This window comes from Stegostoma tigrinum, chromosome X (genome assembly GCF_030684315.1).
Source record: "Stegostoma tigrinum isolate sSteTig4 chromosome X, sSteTig4.hap1, whole genome shotgun sequence".
Lineage (NCBI taxonomy): Eukaryota > Metazoa > Chordata > Chondrichthyes > Orectolobiformes > Stegostomatidae > Stegostoma > Stegostoma tigrinum.
In genome coordinates this window covers 8,789,039-8,805,952 of record NC_081404.1, presented here as the reverse complement: position 1 = coordinate 8,805,952, position 16,914 = coordinate 8,789,039, and the positions used below count along the sequence as shown (strand labels likewise).

The window sequence follows — 16,914 nt, the reverse complement described above, 5'->3', positions numbered from 1 at the left end:
AGTTAAAAGCTGTACATAGTAAACCTGAAATTTCTGGATTTCCTATAAATAAGCCAAGGGAAATTCCCTGGAGGTCAATAAGAAACCAACAACAACAAAATATTCTTGAATATTTACTCCAAATAGAATGCTTGCAGATGTGCACTACCTTTCAACTCTTATAAAAGGTTAGCTTGTTCTCTAAGCTTACCTACCCCCCCGCCCACCCAACTCAGTTGCAATCTATCACAGAGATAGTAGGAACTGTCGATGCTGGAGAATCTGAGATAACTGTGTGAAGCTGGATGAACACAGCAGGCCGAGCAGGAAGAAGGGTCCCGACCTGAAATGTCAAGCTTTCCTGCTCCTCTGCTGCTTGGCCTGCTGTGTTCATCCAGCTTCACACCGTGTTATCTGCAATCTTTCATAAACAGTTGGAGCCTAAAATATTTTGAGAATGTTAGATGGCAAGTCTAACAGAGCATATAAATGCCAAAAAAAGGATGAAACGCAGTCAGTTACAAGAGCCTATATTTTTGAAGAGACATTTATGCTATAATATTTGAACAGAAGAAATTGTTCACAACAGCAACTCCAGGGTGTGAATTCTGTGGAGGAATCAAAGCTTCATTCCAATTTTTTTGTGCTTTTCAAGGTCATGGCAAGATGACGTTGGCAGCAAAGAAGTCTGAAAATGTCCCCATTGATGGGTTAATGATTGATTGATTGAATCAGCAGCCTAAAAACCCCAAAGATCTTTGTTTAGGAAAAGAAATTTTTTGGTTCAAAAACAGAGCTCAGTAGTCTAGTATCGACCACTACCTAACATTTTTTTTAAAAAAATTACTTTGGCAAAATCTTGTTGGCTGTCACTGTTCCTTGAACTGTGTCCTTGTATGAGTCAGTGCTTTTGAGGTAGAAGGGAAAAAATTCAAATATTATTTTACACTGGTGTTGTGATGGAAAATGCTCCCCTGAGGGGTGTTGGGAGCTTTTTAAAGCAAAAGAAAGCTTGTCATCATGTCAGAAATCCTCAAAGTACCTTGCTACCAATTAATTACTTCAGAAGTCCAGTCATTCCATTGAAGCCCCAGGGGAGATGAAGAACCTTTTCTTAAATTCTAGAACTTGTATCTGACTAGGGAGCACTCAAAACTAAATCTCAACACCACTTTCTAGAAAGACCTGTCTCCCCTTTTTGGGGTGCTCTGTGAAATTAAAAATAATTTTAATCATAATGTTCCTTGCACAGATTTATTGCAACCAAAAGGTTGTTTCTTTGAAAATTACTGTTCTAGTCACAAACCTACTCTCATTGAAATTGAATTATTTATTCCTGGTCTACATGTATCTGGTGACTGAACAGCAAAATGCAGTGGCAAATTTAGCAACATGAATGATGCAGATGCTATGGAAAGTGAATTTGGAGTGCCTAGAGGAGATTGTTTTGACTAGTCCCTCTGGTGGCGTTGCCTCACAACTTATGTTGCTTGTGGTCTGGAGTACTTGCATCTCTTTGGCGACTCGTGCGCAATATATTTGATTCTGTTTAAGTACCATCACAAACGATAAGCAAAGTGGTTTTGTTCTTGATGGACTACAGACCTGACCCTTCCCTTGCCTGTAGACTCCTGTTGAAAAGGTTCCTGTTTTATGTTTTAAATGACACGGAAATAAAGGAGGAACTTGCATTTATATTGTGCTGTCCTCAACTTCGGGGAACCTCAAAATGCTTTATAGTCAATTAACCTGTTTTGAATCATAGTGATACCATAACAATTCAATATGTATTGAATTGTAGTTGGGTCGATAACTGCTTTTGCAATTTGAGTAACACAGAATCAGCTACTTGCTTGAGAACGTGAACAGCAATTGAAATACAGGGTGAAATCTTATAACGGTTTAAGTAACATGGGCTATGCTGAGACTTGTGGCAGAATGTCATGAGAAAACCGAAAAGCCTGTTTTATGCTCTTGCCCAAGGAATGTGGTTTTTTTCTCTCTAGGTAATGCTAATTAAGGAGAATTGCTCGCTTATAATATTTAATGGCTCAATTTCCTATCTTGTCAAATGCGGCAAACAAATTAAGTACTGAGAAATTTTGGCATAGAAGTCAGAGCAGGTACCTGGTGACCTCAGCTGGCGACTTGGTGTCACTTGTCACTTGTACCAAAGGACTTCCATGTTGGATATGGAGCCCCAACATCTCCAGGGCCTGGTCCATGGTCACTAGCCATGTGCTCCTCACGTCCATGGACGCTGGGTTCTGACATGTGGCAGCCCTCGAACCTTGGTATGTCTCCAGTTCACTTACAGGACTTTTTTTTTTTTTTTTTTTTTGTTTTGCATTTCAGTGCTGTGCTTTTTGGGTTGGGCCAGCAACTATTCTCATGCTGCTGCAAGGACACTGCTCAGGCACACAGCTCATGGATTGGACCAAGTTAAATCCCCAGGCTGTTTGCTCACTGTCATAGCACTTGTTCCTCGCCAAAGTCAAGGGCGACAGCCTTTGCTCAGAGCCTTGACACAGCAAGTCAAGGGCAGTCTCCTGTACCAATTCAAGGACTTGCACGTGGTCAGTCAGCCACTCTAGGAGGCCACAGTTGGGTTGCTCTTCAAGTAAGGGTCCAAAGATCAGACTGCCAACCACCACTTGTCTTTTTCTGCTGTATTGTGACAGGTTTTCCTCCTAGAATGAGAGTGAGACTGATATTTAGGGAGGTGAAAATCTGTGGCACAGCTGTTGCTCAAAAGTGATTGAGACAGCACTTGGAGCATGCAGAGTTATGGTTTCGAGGGTCTGGATGGGTGAGAGTGAGTGGGGAATGTGTTGCAGGCGTTAGTGAGATTGGTTAGGGTTTGAGCCTTGGTGGGAGCAGAGATAGTGTGAGGTATCAGAGATGATGTTGGCACTTGCACATGTGGAGAGGGATGTTAACCTTCTTCACAGTGCTGTGCATTCCTTTGAATGGCTGGCATGGGGGTGACAGCCTCCGCTTGGCACGGTCTGATGTTATGGCCTCTACTGCTAGTCATGGAAGAGGGAATTCCTGCGTCTGCACACCCCCACCCTGCCCACCAGGACCTCCAGGTCTTTGCTGCAAAAATGGAAGCTGATTTCTTTGTTCCTTGCCACATCCAGAACAAATGTCAGGAACTGTGCAGGAAGTTTGCTTGTGTACACAATGACCTTCTGTGGCATTGGCACTATAATTAAATACTGATGAATTCAGGGATATCCTGGCCGTGGTGAGCACTTCTGGGAGTGGCATGTTGTAACATTGGGCTGGAACTGGATGAGAGGAATGTCATGGGGCAGGTGGATAGTTAATAAGTTGCATTTGCAAGATCTGGCAAGCAAACCTGCTGGGCCTCATGGAGAGAATCTCTCTTAAAACCTCATACTCAGCCAGAAAAATGTAAGATTCAGCCCACTGCCTCCCATTGCTTGTAATCTCAACTACTTGACCAATAATAAGTGACTGTCTGGGATAAGGACAGTCTAAGTGATTGAAACAGTAATGGCATTTTCTGAAAGACGCACACATTCTGACACCAAGTAGAAGTAGCCCAGTACTTCCTATTGGCTAACCGGTCACCTTTGCTTCTGTAGGCTTGATATAAATGGCAGGTTTTTAAGAAGTTGGGTGTTGTCAGTGAGTAATTGCCTGGAAATTGGTCAGTGCCTGGTGGCGTAAACCAAGAATATCTTTTTTTCCCAAAGTAATTACTTGATTTTGAAACTGAAAATATTACATGCACAGATGAGTCCCCACTAGTACTTAGCAGAGACTGACTGACAGTGTAACTTCTTTTGCCAAAATGAAAATTAGCACCAGTGATCTGGGGTTTTGGAGAGATAAAAGGTTCTGGGAAACATACCCTGATCTGAAAGGGCAAGTTAATGAATGACCTAAATTGCTGAATAGAAATAGATCCTGTCTGACCAAAAAGTAATTTGTTTTCTAAGTATGAAATAAACAAAACATAATGACTAGCTAAGATTGTTTCTATTCACCATGGGTACAGGGCTGTGCTCTGAAGTTCCTAAAGTCATTGTCGAGACCACGGTGCATAAACGATTTGCATGTAGACATTACCAGTATCTCACTAGTGTTGTGATTTCATTGGAACATTTTGTTACTCAAAATGCAAAGTGGTTCACAGGAACATAATTTAGGATACCATCATTTTAATGTACTTTGGAACCTCTTGAGGTCATGAAAGACATTTATTGTCTGTTTTTTTAATGCTGCACATTTCATGACTTGGGGCATCCTAATGCGCTTTACAGTCAATGAAGCCTCCTATATATCCAGGAGAAAGAGTGATTTTGCTTGGTTGGAAGCAGGAGACCAAGAATTCAGAGAGAGAAGAGGAGAGAGTGAGTTTAAGTTGCACACCATAGGAATATCAAGGCCAGATCAGCAAGTAGGCGAAGTGGTCACCTAAATGCCTTTGTCTTCAATATAAAAGAGGCAGAACTCTGAGTATATTTCATAGTTTATTTTAAAGTGTTATGAATTGCCTTGTGTAGGATGCACCCTGTACAGACTTTTTAATTGTTCATAGGATGTGGGCATTTTTGGCAAGGCCAGCATTTTATTGACCATACCTAATTGCATAGATGTCGCGCTGCTGTGGGTCATATGTCGGCTAGACTTGGTAATGATGGCTGATTTCCTCCCCAAAAGGACACTTGTGAATGCAGTATATTTTCATGACAATAGGCAGCTGTTTATATGGTTGCCATTAGACTAGATTTAAAATATCAGATTTTTTAAAAGCGGAGTTCAAATTTTACCATCTGCTATGGTGGGATTCAAACCAATACTCCTCCAAAGCATTAGTCTGGGGTTCTAAATTGTTAGCCTAGTGACATTACCACTACTCCACTTGGTGAATGATGAAGTATTTTGTGTAGCTGCTGTAATTGGGAACTACAGAAGGGTGAACAAGGCTATTTGAAGGAATCTGCCCCACTGAAAGGAGGGAAGAGGAAGACTTGCTTTGTAGTTGGAAAGATAATCTGAGAAAAGTAGTGTTGAAGGTGGGGAAAGAGTTGAAAGAAATGTTGAGGACTATCTAGGGGTTCTGTTGCATTCAGTTGCAGAATGGGGTGGGTATCTTTTTGATGAAGAGATAAATTTCCAAAGGTGTCACGCAGAAAGTAGAGCAGTTGTTGAAAACATTCTTCAATCAGTTAGAGGATAGCGGAGATGGATCCAGAGTAAATTAGCTACTATTCAAATAAGATGCAAGGAGCATAAAGGCCATCCACATGATGGATGAAAACAGCATTTTGTGGGGCAAAAAGATTCAGTTGGTCCAAAAAAAATCTGAAAGCAGGGGAGGGCTGAGAAAAGGAAATTAATTGTGTTGAGAAAGGGGAGCCCAAACAAGAGGGAATTGCTGTGATGAGCAATGTTTCACCCTGTGTTGCCTCTTTGTGAGGAGCTAGAATATGCTTGCACAATAAGTGGTATGATCTGTGACGTCCTGGGCAGCTTTTTTGCTTAGCACTTGGGTTAATCCTGAGGTGGATAGGCTTGATGACCACCAATATTATGGATCAGACCAAAATATATGAAGACTCTTAAGTTTTTTTTCTTCTTATTTTAAAGGCAAGTGCTAGGCATTGTGTTCCAAATGCAATTTGATTGGCCAAGCTGCCAGATTTGAAGCAAAATACACTTTTTATTCATACACTATAGTTTAACATGCAACAAACCGAAGAAATTGGAAAGCTTAATAGAAGAATAGATTGTTTAACTACTAAGTAGTAACTTTTCCCACATAGTAATATCCCAGAAACACACCCTTGGCAAAAGTCAAAATTGGTGAAATAACATTATCTCTCAGGCAATTCTCCATTTCAGGAGCAGGGGGGACAAAAAACTGAGTAGCTGGTGAGAGAGGTTTACTGCAGCTTCCAAAACCAACTTCCAGACCCAGCAACTGCTACTGAAAAAGCAAAACTATCAAAAATCCTGGTTCTGCGGGAGCTCCATTCTGGCTGCTTTTATTGTTCCAAACTTTTCTTAGGGTTTTTTTTTAAGACCTCACAAGCTGTTTATTTTATGGGCTTTCAATAGACAGCTCTGCATTTCTGTCCTAAAACTTCTCTTCCCCAAAAACAAGTCCAGGATAAAATACACCCCTGAAAGTCATGGTATCATTACAACAGGTATTATAGATACTGGACAGGTGTACCCTTGATATATCGTTAGAGTCATATAATTGTTACAATTGGTCATTGGATCCCTTTTGTGTCTGTGCTCACTGTCTGAAGAAGCAAGGTGCTTTGTACCACTCTTCTCCCCCCTCCTACTGCTTGTAATCCTGAACATTCTTCTCTCCTTCTGAGATAATAATACTCCAATTACTTCTGGAAAGCTTTAGTTGACCTTCCTCCACAATACTGTCAGTGTCTTCAGATCCCAGTCTCCTGCCTTGTGAATACGTATTTTTAAAAAAAATATATTCATGGGCATTGCTGGATAGGCTGCCATTTATTGCCCCTCCTTCATGGTCCTTTGAAGAGGTGGCTGTGAGCCGCCTTCTTAAGCCACAGTACTTCTGATGCAGTGGTGGTCTCCCTAAATTCTTGTGTTTGTAAGGCTAGTCCAGTTCAGGTCCTAGTCAATGATAGTCCATCAAATGTTGATTAGTTGGGGATTCAGTGATGGTAATGCCATTGAATATCAAGCAATGATGGTTGGATTCTCTCTTGTGGGAGATGCTCGTTGCCTGATACTTGTGTGGCACAAATCTTTCTTATCCAGCCCAAACCTGAATGTTGCCCTGTTCCTCCTTGTGTATAACGCACTGCTTCGCTATCTGAGCAGGAATTAATAATATTGAAAATTGTGCAATCCTCTATCTATACTCCCATTTTTGACCTTACGATGGAGGGTAGGTCATTGAAGCATTTGCGCAGTTTTTATTCCCGGGACACTACCTTGAGTAACTCCCTGCAGTGATCTCCTGGAATAGAAAAAATTAGCTTCCAGCAATGCCAACTATCTTTTTTGTGCGAGGTACAATTGTAACCAGGAGTTTCTCCCCCATTTTCCATTGACATAAATTCTTCTAGGGCTCCTTTTAATGTTGCACTCAGTCAAATGCTGCTCGTGTAATCATTGCTGCTTTGTAAGTTATCCAAAATCTCTATCCCTTTTTTTTTGGGGGTTCTCCATCCTTTCAATGGCAGCAGCCTTCCCACTGGCTGAGGGTGTTGTGGAGGAAGGCCAATTAAAGCTTTCAAGAAGAGATTGGAGTATTATTATCTCAGAAGGAAGGCAGAATGTTCCAGTTTTCCCTGTTCATGTTTTAATAAATCTCCCCTCCACTTCCCAGGATGAATAGTCCCAACTTTTCGAATCTATCAACTAAAGTGTAGCAGGTTGGGGAGTGTCTTTTTTTAAAAGGTTTATGAAATCATGAGGTGAATAAGGGTGGGGGGAGTTCAAAACTAGGGGGCATATTTTTAAAGTCAGAGGAGAAAGATTTAAAAAGGACCTGAGGGACAACGTTTTCCCACAGGGGGTGGTTCATATGGAGAATGAACTGCCAGAGGAAGTAGTGGCTGAAGGTACAGTTACAACATTCATGCCCCTGTCCAAATTCCTTTTTGAATAGGAATGGTTTAGATGGATATGGGCCAAACACAGGCAAATGGGACTAAGATAACAAAGTGTGGAGCTGGATGAACACAGCAGGCCAAGCAGCATCTCGGCAGCACAAAAGCTGACGTTTTGGGCCAAGACCCCCCTCCTTCAGAGAGGGGGATGGGGAGCGGGTTCTGGAATAAATAGGGAGAGAGGTGGAGGCGGACCAAAGATGGAGAGAAAAGAAGATAGGTGGAGAGGGGAGTATAGGTAGGGAGGGGAAAGGTCAGTCCAGGGAAGACGGACAGGTCAAGGAGGCGGGATGAGGTTAGTAGGTAGGAAATGGAGGTCCGGCTTGAGGTGGGAGGAAGGGATGGGTGAGAGGAAGAACAGGTTAGGGAGGCGGGGGCAAGCTGGGCTGGTTTTGGGATGCAGTTGGGGAGGGGGAGATTTTGAAGCTGGTGAAGTCCACATTGATACCATTGGGCTGCAGGGTTCCCAAGTGGAATATGAGTTGCTGTTCCTGCAGCCTTCGGGTGGCAACGTTGTGGCACTGCAGGAGGCCTGTGATGGACATGTCATCTGAGGAATGGGAGGGGGAGTTGAAATGGTTTGCGACTGGGAGGTGCAGTAGGCCCGAAACATCAGCTTTTGTGCTGCTGAGATGCTGCTTGGCCTGCTGTGTTCATCCAGCTCCACACTTTATCTTGGATTCTCCAGCATCTGCAGTCCCCATTATCTCTGATCACAAACGGGACTAGTTCAGTTTGGGAGACTTGGTTGGCGTGGACGAGTTGCACCGAAGAGTCTGATTTGAATGATAAGGGATTTCATTCTCGTGAATCTTTTCTACACCCTCTCTCATGCTCTTGCATATTTCCTAATCAAAAGCAGAAAATGCTGGAAATACTCAGCAGATAAGGTGGCATTTGCAGAAAGAGAAAGAGTTTAACATTTTGGAGTGGTGACCTTTTTTCATCAAAATTGGTAAATGTTAGAGATGTCACAACAGATTTCAAGTCCAAAGGGAGTGAATGGAGGGGATTGGTGGGGCGAGGGAACAAAAGGGTTGACAGTGAATGGTAGGGGAGATTACTTCTGTCATTCAATGATGGGAAAGGAGCTCGTAGAAAGAGAAACCAGATGAATCTAGAGATATAACAAGGAGATATAAAAGCTGAATCTACACGGCTATTGCCCCCGCTTTCTAGAGATGGTCTGTAAGTTTTGAACATGCTGATCCTGCAATATACCTCCTGTTTCTATTCTAGAAATTAGTGAAATTACCTTGTAGGTGTGGCATCAGTCTGATGTGGAAGCTGTCCAAGAAATAAAAATGTGATGTGGAGAGCAATGTGTTAACAATGTCCAGGAAGTGACTAAACCAATAAGCAAATACCATAATTTCATTGCAGACTTTGTCTTACGAGCTCCGGTGTATTTTCTGCAGGTGCCATTCGGACAAGTGCTGCGTCTGATATTGCAGGTTTGGGGAAAAAGTTAGCATTTCTTCAGTTAATGGCTGAATAAATGCCTTTTTTTAGTGAGAAATATCTAATTGTTGTAGCGACTCCATTTGAGACTGACTCGAGTCCGCGTACTGTTTGAGTTCCTGACATGTTTGTCCAATTCGAGACACCTGTTCCAACGGGTCGAAACGCTTTCACTGTTGTGTACTTGCCTAACTTAGTATTGATATTTTTTTCTTTTTCCTTCTTAAAATAAAATGATTTTGCAATAGGCAGGTTTTTGTTTTCTCTTGCCTAATCAATTGCTTGGGAAATTTGGGATTAAAATTCCTTGTAGGAGCACTGAGAGTTGTGATTGAGGAAGTGTTACATCTAATGTGGTGTTTTAAATTAGCTACCAGTTTAAAAAATTTTTTTGTATTGAAGATAACTTGACTGATGCAGTTCAACATTTCTGACTGTACTCTCCAGTTTTCTTGCTCTGCTTTGATTATAATTTCAAAAAAATGTATTCAATCTCTACTTTCTGAATGAACAGAAATCTGCCTATAACTAAGACATGACATATTGACGTGATGAAGGAATGACACTTGTGTTGCTACCAGAAGAAAATTCTGGTTCTAAGGTGTGGTTAAAACCCTGAAGGTGTGTTCAAGTTCATTTGTGTTGATGAAAAGTTTACTTCATATTATTTGTGTTCCATAGCATTGAGTAGGCTTGAACAAGAAGATAATGATTAAAATAGTAGATATTATTGTATTAATGTCTCCAGGATTGACCTGGAATCCTTCATGCAATTATTGAGACCAGATTTAATGATCCCACTTTAGCTTTTCTTGACTTTAAATTGGTTGCATTTTCTATAAGCTGCTGCTAAACCAGCAGACTCTTGTTCAGTTTTACTTGGAGGGAGGGATTTTTATTTGAGACTACATTTCCAATAAATAATGTAGTAGGTGTGAATAGTGAAACCATATCCTTGTGCTATCTATCCCTTTTGGTTAGTGTGTTTTTCTGTTGGTGTTAATTTGCGTTCACTTTGTATGCAATCCTTTTTTAATTTGCTCTCAGCTAAACTGAGCATTCCACAAGATGGCAGTAGCACTGTGTGGGCAAACTATTTGTAGTTCGTGTGCTGCAGACTTGACATCGCCTTTGCAAAATGTAGTGTGTCAGGGTCAAGTCCTGCCTACTCCAGTTGTAATAATATCTCCTGAACCGGTTGATTTGAAATAGTTTTCAATTTTTTTTGACCCTCTCCTTTAAAAGGTTAGACCAGAATAGTTTTATGAACTTTTTAAAATAAACGTGTTGAGAATTTGGTATTTGTGGAATCTTAAATTTACTTTCTTTATTACTGTTCCTGTCATTGTATTCTGTTTTGTAAACTAGAGGTTATATTGAATCAACCCTTGTTGTCTTAGTGCAGACAGTCTGCCTGAATTTGGATAAACTCCTCCAGCATCAGTTGAAATTTTAAAAAGGAGCATCTGTTGGGTGGGAGGTGTGTAGAAATCAATCTTGTATCCATGATGAAGGGTCTAGGCCCAAAACGTCAGCTTTTGTGCTCCTGAGATGCTGCTTGGCCTGCTGTGTTCATCCAGCCTCACATTTTATTATCTTGGAATTCTCCAGCATCTGCAGTTCCCATTATCTCTTGTATCCATGACTGTTTTACTTGGTGCATGACTTTCGGCTACCATATCTGACTCTGACATGAGTTTTGCATCTGTCTGTGTTTGTGGTGCAAGAAAAATTTAACGTGACAGATGGGAATATGAAATATTTAAAGGTAGAAGACAAAGGGTGGTGGTAGAGGGTTGCTTTTCAGACTGGAGGCCTGTGACCAGTGGTGTGCCACAAGGATCACTGCTGGGTCGACTGCTTTTTTTGTCACTTGTATAAATGATTTGGATGTGAACGTAGGAGGTATGGTTAGTAAGTTTGCAGATGACACCAAAATTGGAGGTGTAGTGGACAGCAAAGAATGTTACCTCCACAGTACAATGGGATCTTGATCAGATAGGCTGAGGGCTGAGGAGTGGCAGATGGACTTTAATACAGGTAAATGTGAGGTACTGCATTTCGGAAAAGCAAATCCAGGCAGGGCCTATTTACTTAATGGTAAGGTCCTGGTGAGTGTTGCTGAACAGAGACGTGGAGTGCAGGTTCATAGTTCCTTGAAAATGGAGTTACAGGTAGGTAGGATAGTAAAGGACGCCTTTGGTATGCTTGCCTTTATTGATCAATGCATTGAGTATAGGAGCTGGGAGGTCATGTTGGGGTTGTACAGGACATTGTTTAGGACACTTATGGAATACTGCGTGCAATTCTGGTCTCCCTGCTATGGGAAGGATGTTGTGACACTTGAAAGGGTCCAGGAAAGATTTACAAGAATGTTGCCAGAGCTGGAGGATTTGTGTTATAGGGAGAGGCTGAATGGGCTGGGGCTATTTTCCCTGGAGCGTCGGATGCTGAGGAGTGACCTTTTTATAGAGGGTTATAAAATTGTGAGGGGCATGGATAGGGTAAATCGACGAAGTCTTCCCCCCCAGAATGGGGGGAGTCCAAAACTAGAGGGGCATAGGCTGAAGGTGAGCAGGGAAAGATATTTAAAAGTGGCTCAGAGGGTAGTGGATGTATGGAATGATCTGCCAGAGGAAGTGGTGGAGGCTGGTACAATTACAGCATTTAAAAGGCATCTGGATTGGTGCATGGATAGGAAGGGTTTAGACTGTGGGCCAAATGCTGGCAAATGATCCTAGATTAATTTACGATATCTGGTCGGCATGGCTGAAGTGTACCAAAGGATCTGTTTCTATGCTTTACAGCTCAATGGCTCTATAACCAGGATTTAGTTTTTTGGCTGGGTTCAAGGCTTGATCTTGTTACGCAGAACTAGAACTGATTGGCTTGGCAGCTGATGCTTCAGAATCCAGAGTACACACCAGTGGGGATGGCTAAACTGCACTTGGAGTTCAAAGTTTCAGTTTTGACTTTCTTTTGATTGAAATATTTCCTGGCAGCTAGAAAGGTTGCTAGCTGTGCACTTGAGGTTTGCTGTCTCATCCTCGGAGTGGGAACAGTGAACTAAATGTCCTGTGGTTGGGGACTTATGCATAGGCCAGTGCAGATTTTTAACAGTGACAAACCACTTTCTCTTGTCAAGATTTGTTTAATACCATCGCCAAAAATACAGATTGTGGAATTCTTTTTACTTTTGCTTTTCAAGTTTGTTTTTATATAAATTTCACCGTTTTTGTACAATTTTGTCCTCTTTTCTCTCCCAAACTTTTCTGAATCTGTGACTGCCTGATGTACAGTTGATCAGTCAAGGGAAGACTAACCCGTCAAGGAAGTTGGTAGGTTTTGAGGTGGGATGAGCAGATAGGTGGGAGCAAAGATGAACAGGTCAAGGAGGCGGGGACGAGCTGGGCTGGTTTTGGGATGAGGTTGGGGGGTGGACAAGCTCAAATCTCCCCATCCCTGACCCCTCAAAACCAGCCCAGCTCGTCTCCGCCTCCTTGACCTGTCCGTCCTTTTCTCCCACCTCAACCCCCACCACCTACCAACCAGCCTCATCCCCGCCTCCTTGACCTGTCCTCCTTCCCTGGACTGAGCAACCCCCACCCCCCAACTCCCCACCTACACTCACCTTTACTGACTCCATCCCCGCCTCCTTGACCAGTCCGTCTCCTCTTCGTCTATCTGCTCCTTTATCCACCTTCCATCCGCCTCCCCCTCTATTTATTTCAGAATCCACTTCCACTCTCCCATTTCTGAAGGGCCCAGACCCGAAACATCAGCTTTCCTGCTCCCCTGCTGTTTGGCCTACTGTTATCCAGCTCTACACCTTGTTATCTCAGATTCTTCAGCATTGGCAGTTCCTATCTCTCTCATTCAATTCTGGCCTCTTTTGCTCATCTCCAGGTTTCCATGGCCACTCAACAGTGCAGCAATACCTTCAACTGTCAAGATCTTAAACTCAGGAAGGTCACAGAAGTTGGAAAGGAATTCCAATCTTTGCTGTCCTCCTCCGGCTTTTAGATGCTTGTTTAACTTTTCTCTGGCAGGCTTAGGTCACTTTGTACTAACCTTCTGGTGTGGCTCAGTGTCAAATTTTGTTAACTCATGTGAAGCATGTTGGGGCAATTTAGTAGATTTAAAGGTACCATAAATGAATGTGTTTTATTTCTGGAGTTAAGTTTGCATTGGGGTACCTATATACGGGTAGAATTGGACATGTTCAAACTCTGTCAGTCTATTCAATGTTCTGTTGTTAAACTGGAAGCATGAAGTTTAAAGGCCATCAGTGTGTAGGATGAAATGAGCTAAGTTAGATTTGAGCCCTATATGGCTTAAACCTAATCTGTACCAATACTCCAGTTACAGCTATTTCTTCATGCCTGATTTTGTACCGTGAGTATCTATATGGTCAATGCATTAGTAATGACTACAGGCTGAGTTTTCCCAGCCCCTGAATGACATTGGCAATGGCAAGTTTGTTGGAAAAGTATGGTGAGATTGGAAAAGTGAGATTCTCCAATGTCGAGGGTGGGGGGGTGGTGGCGGGGTGGTGCAGTTGGGGAAGACTTTTTCTGCAACCAAATTTTGAATGGCAATACAAGAATCTCACTCTTAAGTGTGGAGACCTAGCTGCAAACATTTGCTAACCCTAACCCCAGCGCAGGATTAAGATCTAATCCTCGTTATTTTATATGCAGTGTAAGGGGAGGTGATGGCCAGTTGATATTATCACTAGACTATTGATCTGGAGACCCTGGTAACGTCTAGGACCCAGGTTTGAATACATGGCATGGTTGAATTTGAATTCAATAAACATCTGGAATTCTGAATCTAATGATGACCATGAATACATTTGTCAATTGCTTTTTAAAAAAGAAAATCTGGTGCATTAATTCCCTTTTAGGGAAGGAAAGCGTTGCCCTTACCCTGACTGGCTGACATATGACTCCAGATGCACAGTAATGTGGTTGACACTTAACTGCCCTCTGGACAATTAGGGATGGGTAATATAATGCTGGCCTGGCCAGTGACACTACTCCTCAGTGAATTGTAAGAAAATCCTATTCCCCCACATGGTGGGGAGAAACCAGATGCATCGATTCCTGACATGAAAGTTAGAGCAAGTTTCTGGAGGTTGTTGCTCATTGCGTGCACTTCTGGACCTCCATTTTGGTCAACAGTGCCCAATATTTCCTTGGGCAGTGAGTGCCTGGAACCCCCATCTGCTGAGGTTGGCATTGGACATTCACCAGCCTCACCACATGTTCTATCTCCAACTTACTTAGAACATAGTTCTCCAATTCTATATTGCACTTTGCACTTCGGAACCTTTTCGTTATAGTATTACTGCTAGGCCATTTTGTGTGTAGGGATAAGCAGTCATCTAATGGTTTGGACGAGGGTTCACCCCTTGGCATGATACCTATTCTCTTAGCCTTTACTGAGCATCTTTGCCATGCTTGCCTTTTTGCGCTTTGCTGCCTCAGTTCTTCTGCCTTGCCTCCTATTGCAGATACAAAGCCAGGGTAGCTTGTCATGGTTGTTTGCAGCGATCAGTTGTGGGAGGTGAAGACATAAATGAAAGAGTTGAGTGAAAGCATGTGGAAGCTCAGTACTGTTGTGATCAACAGGGAGTGCAAGGAACAATGGAACATGGAGAGTTGGAGCTGTGGGATGGAGGGGGTGGAGCCTTGATCACCAGGTTTACACTGTGACCCACTGTCAAGCATGACCTAAGTTGTCATCCGTACTCATGCATTGCAGATGTGCAATGGAAATGGAAAATGGCGGTGACTATACCCATGGTGGGTGGAGGAAGTGTTTTCTTTCTCCGAGTATGTGGGCTCTACTTGAGCAATGCTGAGGTCCTTCGGTGGGAAATTGCATTAATCAGGCACTTCAGTGGTTGAAGTTGATGACATATGCAATCGTAGTACCTGGCATTTGAAATGCATGTGCTGCCCAAATGTGGGGAATACAGATCTTAGCCATAAGCAATCTTGACCATGTCATTAGTCATTAGAAATTGATTGTAGTCATCTCTATGAAGCCATTTAAGTGCACTCACAAGCTTTCTTTGATTCTCCTCTGACTACATTAACTGGGAACGGCAGTTCCTGGTTGGAAGTGCTTGACCTGGTGCATGGGCTTCAGATATGGCACTGGTGCCAGGAATTCTGGATGGTTCTATTAGTGATGAGTACTTCTACAGTTGGTGAGCATCGATAGCACGAATGGGGTGTCATAGAGTACTTTTTCCACGTAAACTGTAGTGAGCCCAAAGCCAGGGAAGTTGGGGATAGACAGTAAATTTTGCCTAGCCACTGACACGCAAATCTCATGTTAGAGTAAAAAGAACTTGGTTCCACCACCCTCACCTGCAGGGAATTCCAGATTACAATAGCTTGTACGTTATTTTTTTTAAGTGTTTTCATTTTGTCACTTCTTTTTTTGGCATATCTTCAAGTTTCCAATCCCTGCCACTGGAAACCGGTTTGTGCTTTTTATACTGCAAGTGGAACTTTTCAGCTTCCATCAAATTGCCTCTTGTTCTCCTTTATAGCAGTGAAGATAAACCCCAGTTTCGCTAGTCTGTAATTAAATGAACTCCCTCATTGGTATTAAAAATTAGGAGCAGACCATTTGGCTCCTTAAGCTTGCTTTGCAATTCCATTACATAATGGCTGATTTGCCCCATGCCTCCTGCTTCAACTCTTTCTGGCCAGCACCCCCAAAGCCCTCAATTCCCTGACATTTCAAATACCAGTCTTGTTCCTGTTTAAATACTTCCAACGATCTAGCCTTCAAAACTGTCTGGGGTAGAAAATTCCAGACACTTATTGCCCCCGGGAAAAGAAATTTCTTCAGTTTTTTTTTAAATGAATGCCCCTTTTATTCTGTGTGACCTCAAGTATAAACATCTTCTACCTGTCAAGCCCCTTCAGAATGTTGTATGTTTCAATAAGATCACCCCTCATTCTTCTAAACTCAAATGAATAAAGGCTGTTTTCCTATTCTTGATAAGGCAACCTCTTCTTCCTAAGACTGAGCCTAGTGAATCTTGTTTGAACTGCCTCCAATATCAGTATATTCTTTCTCAGATACAGGGACTAAAAGTGTACACAGTACTCTCAGGTATGGCCTCTATTTAAACTCAAACTCCCTGTCAATAAAGACCAAGATTTCATTGGCTGTCTTGATTACTTGCTATATCGGTATGCTAACTTTATGCTTCATGCACAAAACACCTAGATCCTCTTGTGCTGCACTTCCTTTGGAGTGTATCTCTTTTTAAATAATATTCCTTTTGATTCTTTTTATCAAAGTAGATGACTTCACACTTTTCTATACTAAACACCATCTGGCAAATTTTTGCTCAGTTACTCAACCTATCTATACATCCCTTTTGCAGATTCCTTATGTCCTCATTGTAAAATGCCCTCCCACCTATTTTTCAGCAAATTTGGATGCATTACTCTACCCCTCCACCAAGTGACTAATATAGATAGGTAGTAAATATTGGCCCTCGGACTGATCATTGTGGCACTCCACTATTATGTATTTCCAGCCTGAAAAAAGACCTATTAATCCTAACTTTGTCTTCTATATGGTAATCATTTCTCAATCCATGCTAATACATTGCCTGTAATATTATGAGCTCCAATCTTGTGCAATAACTGTTTTGCGACACCTTTTATTGAATGCCTTTTGGGAATCCAAAATGCACTACTTCTACTAGTTTCCCTTTTATCAACAATGCTTGTTATAGCCTCAAATAGCTCTGGTAGATTTGTCAAACGTGATTTTCCCCTTCACAGTACCACGTGGA

At 42.2% G+C, this 16,914-nt stretch overlaps 2 protein-coding genes across 12 annotated transcripts in view; one reads left to right on the top strand and one right to left on the bottom strand.

The window, feature by feature from the left end:
- Positions 1 to 16,914, bottom strand: part of LOC125448189 (serine/threonine-protein kinase OSR1-like) — a 170,432-nt gene that overhangs the window by 28,781 nt on the left and 124,737 nt on the right. The gene's annotated exons all lie outside the window — the stretch shown is intronic.
- LOC125448190 (LIM domain and actin-binding protein 1-like) overlaps positions 1 to 16,914 on the top strand; it is a 126,081-nt gene that overhangs the window by 30,716 nt on the left and 78,451 nt on the right. The window contains exon 1 of one of the 7 annotated variants that reach the window (XM_059643311.1): positions 8,965 to 9,076. The exons of the other annotated variants lie outside the window; for them this stretch is intronic. The gene's annotated coding sequence lies outside the window, so the exon portion shown is untranslated. Of the gene's footprint in view, positions 1 to 8,964; positions 9,077 to 16,914 lie in introns of those variants that run through there. 7 annotated transcript variants of the gene reach the window in all.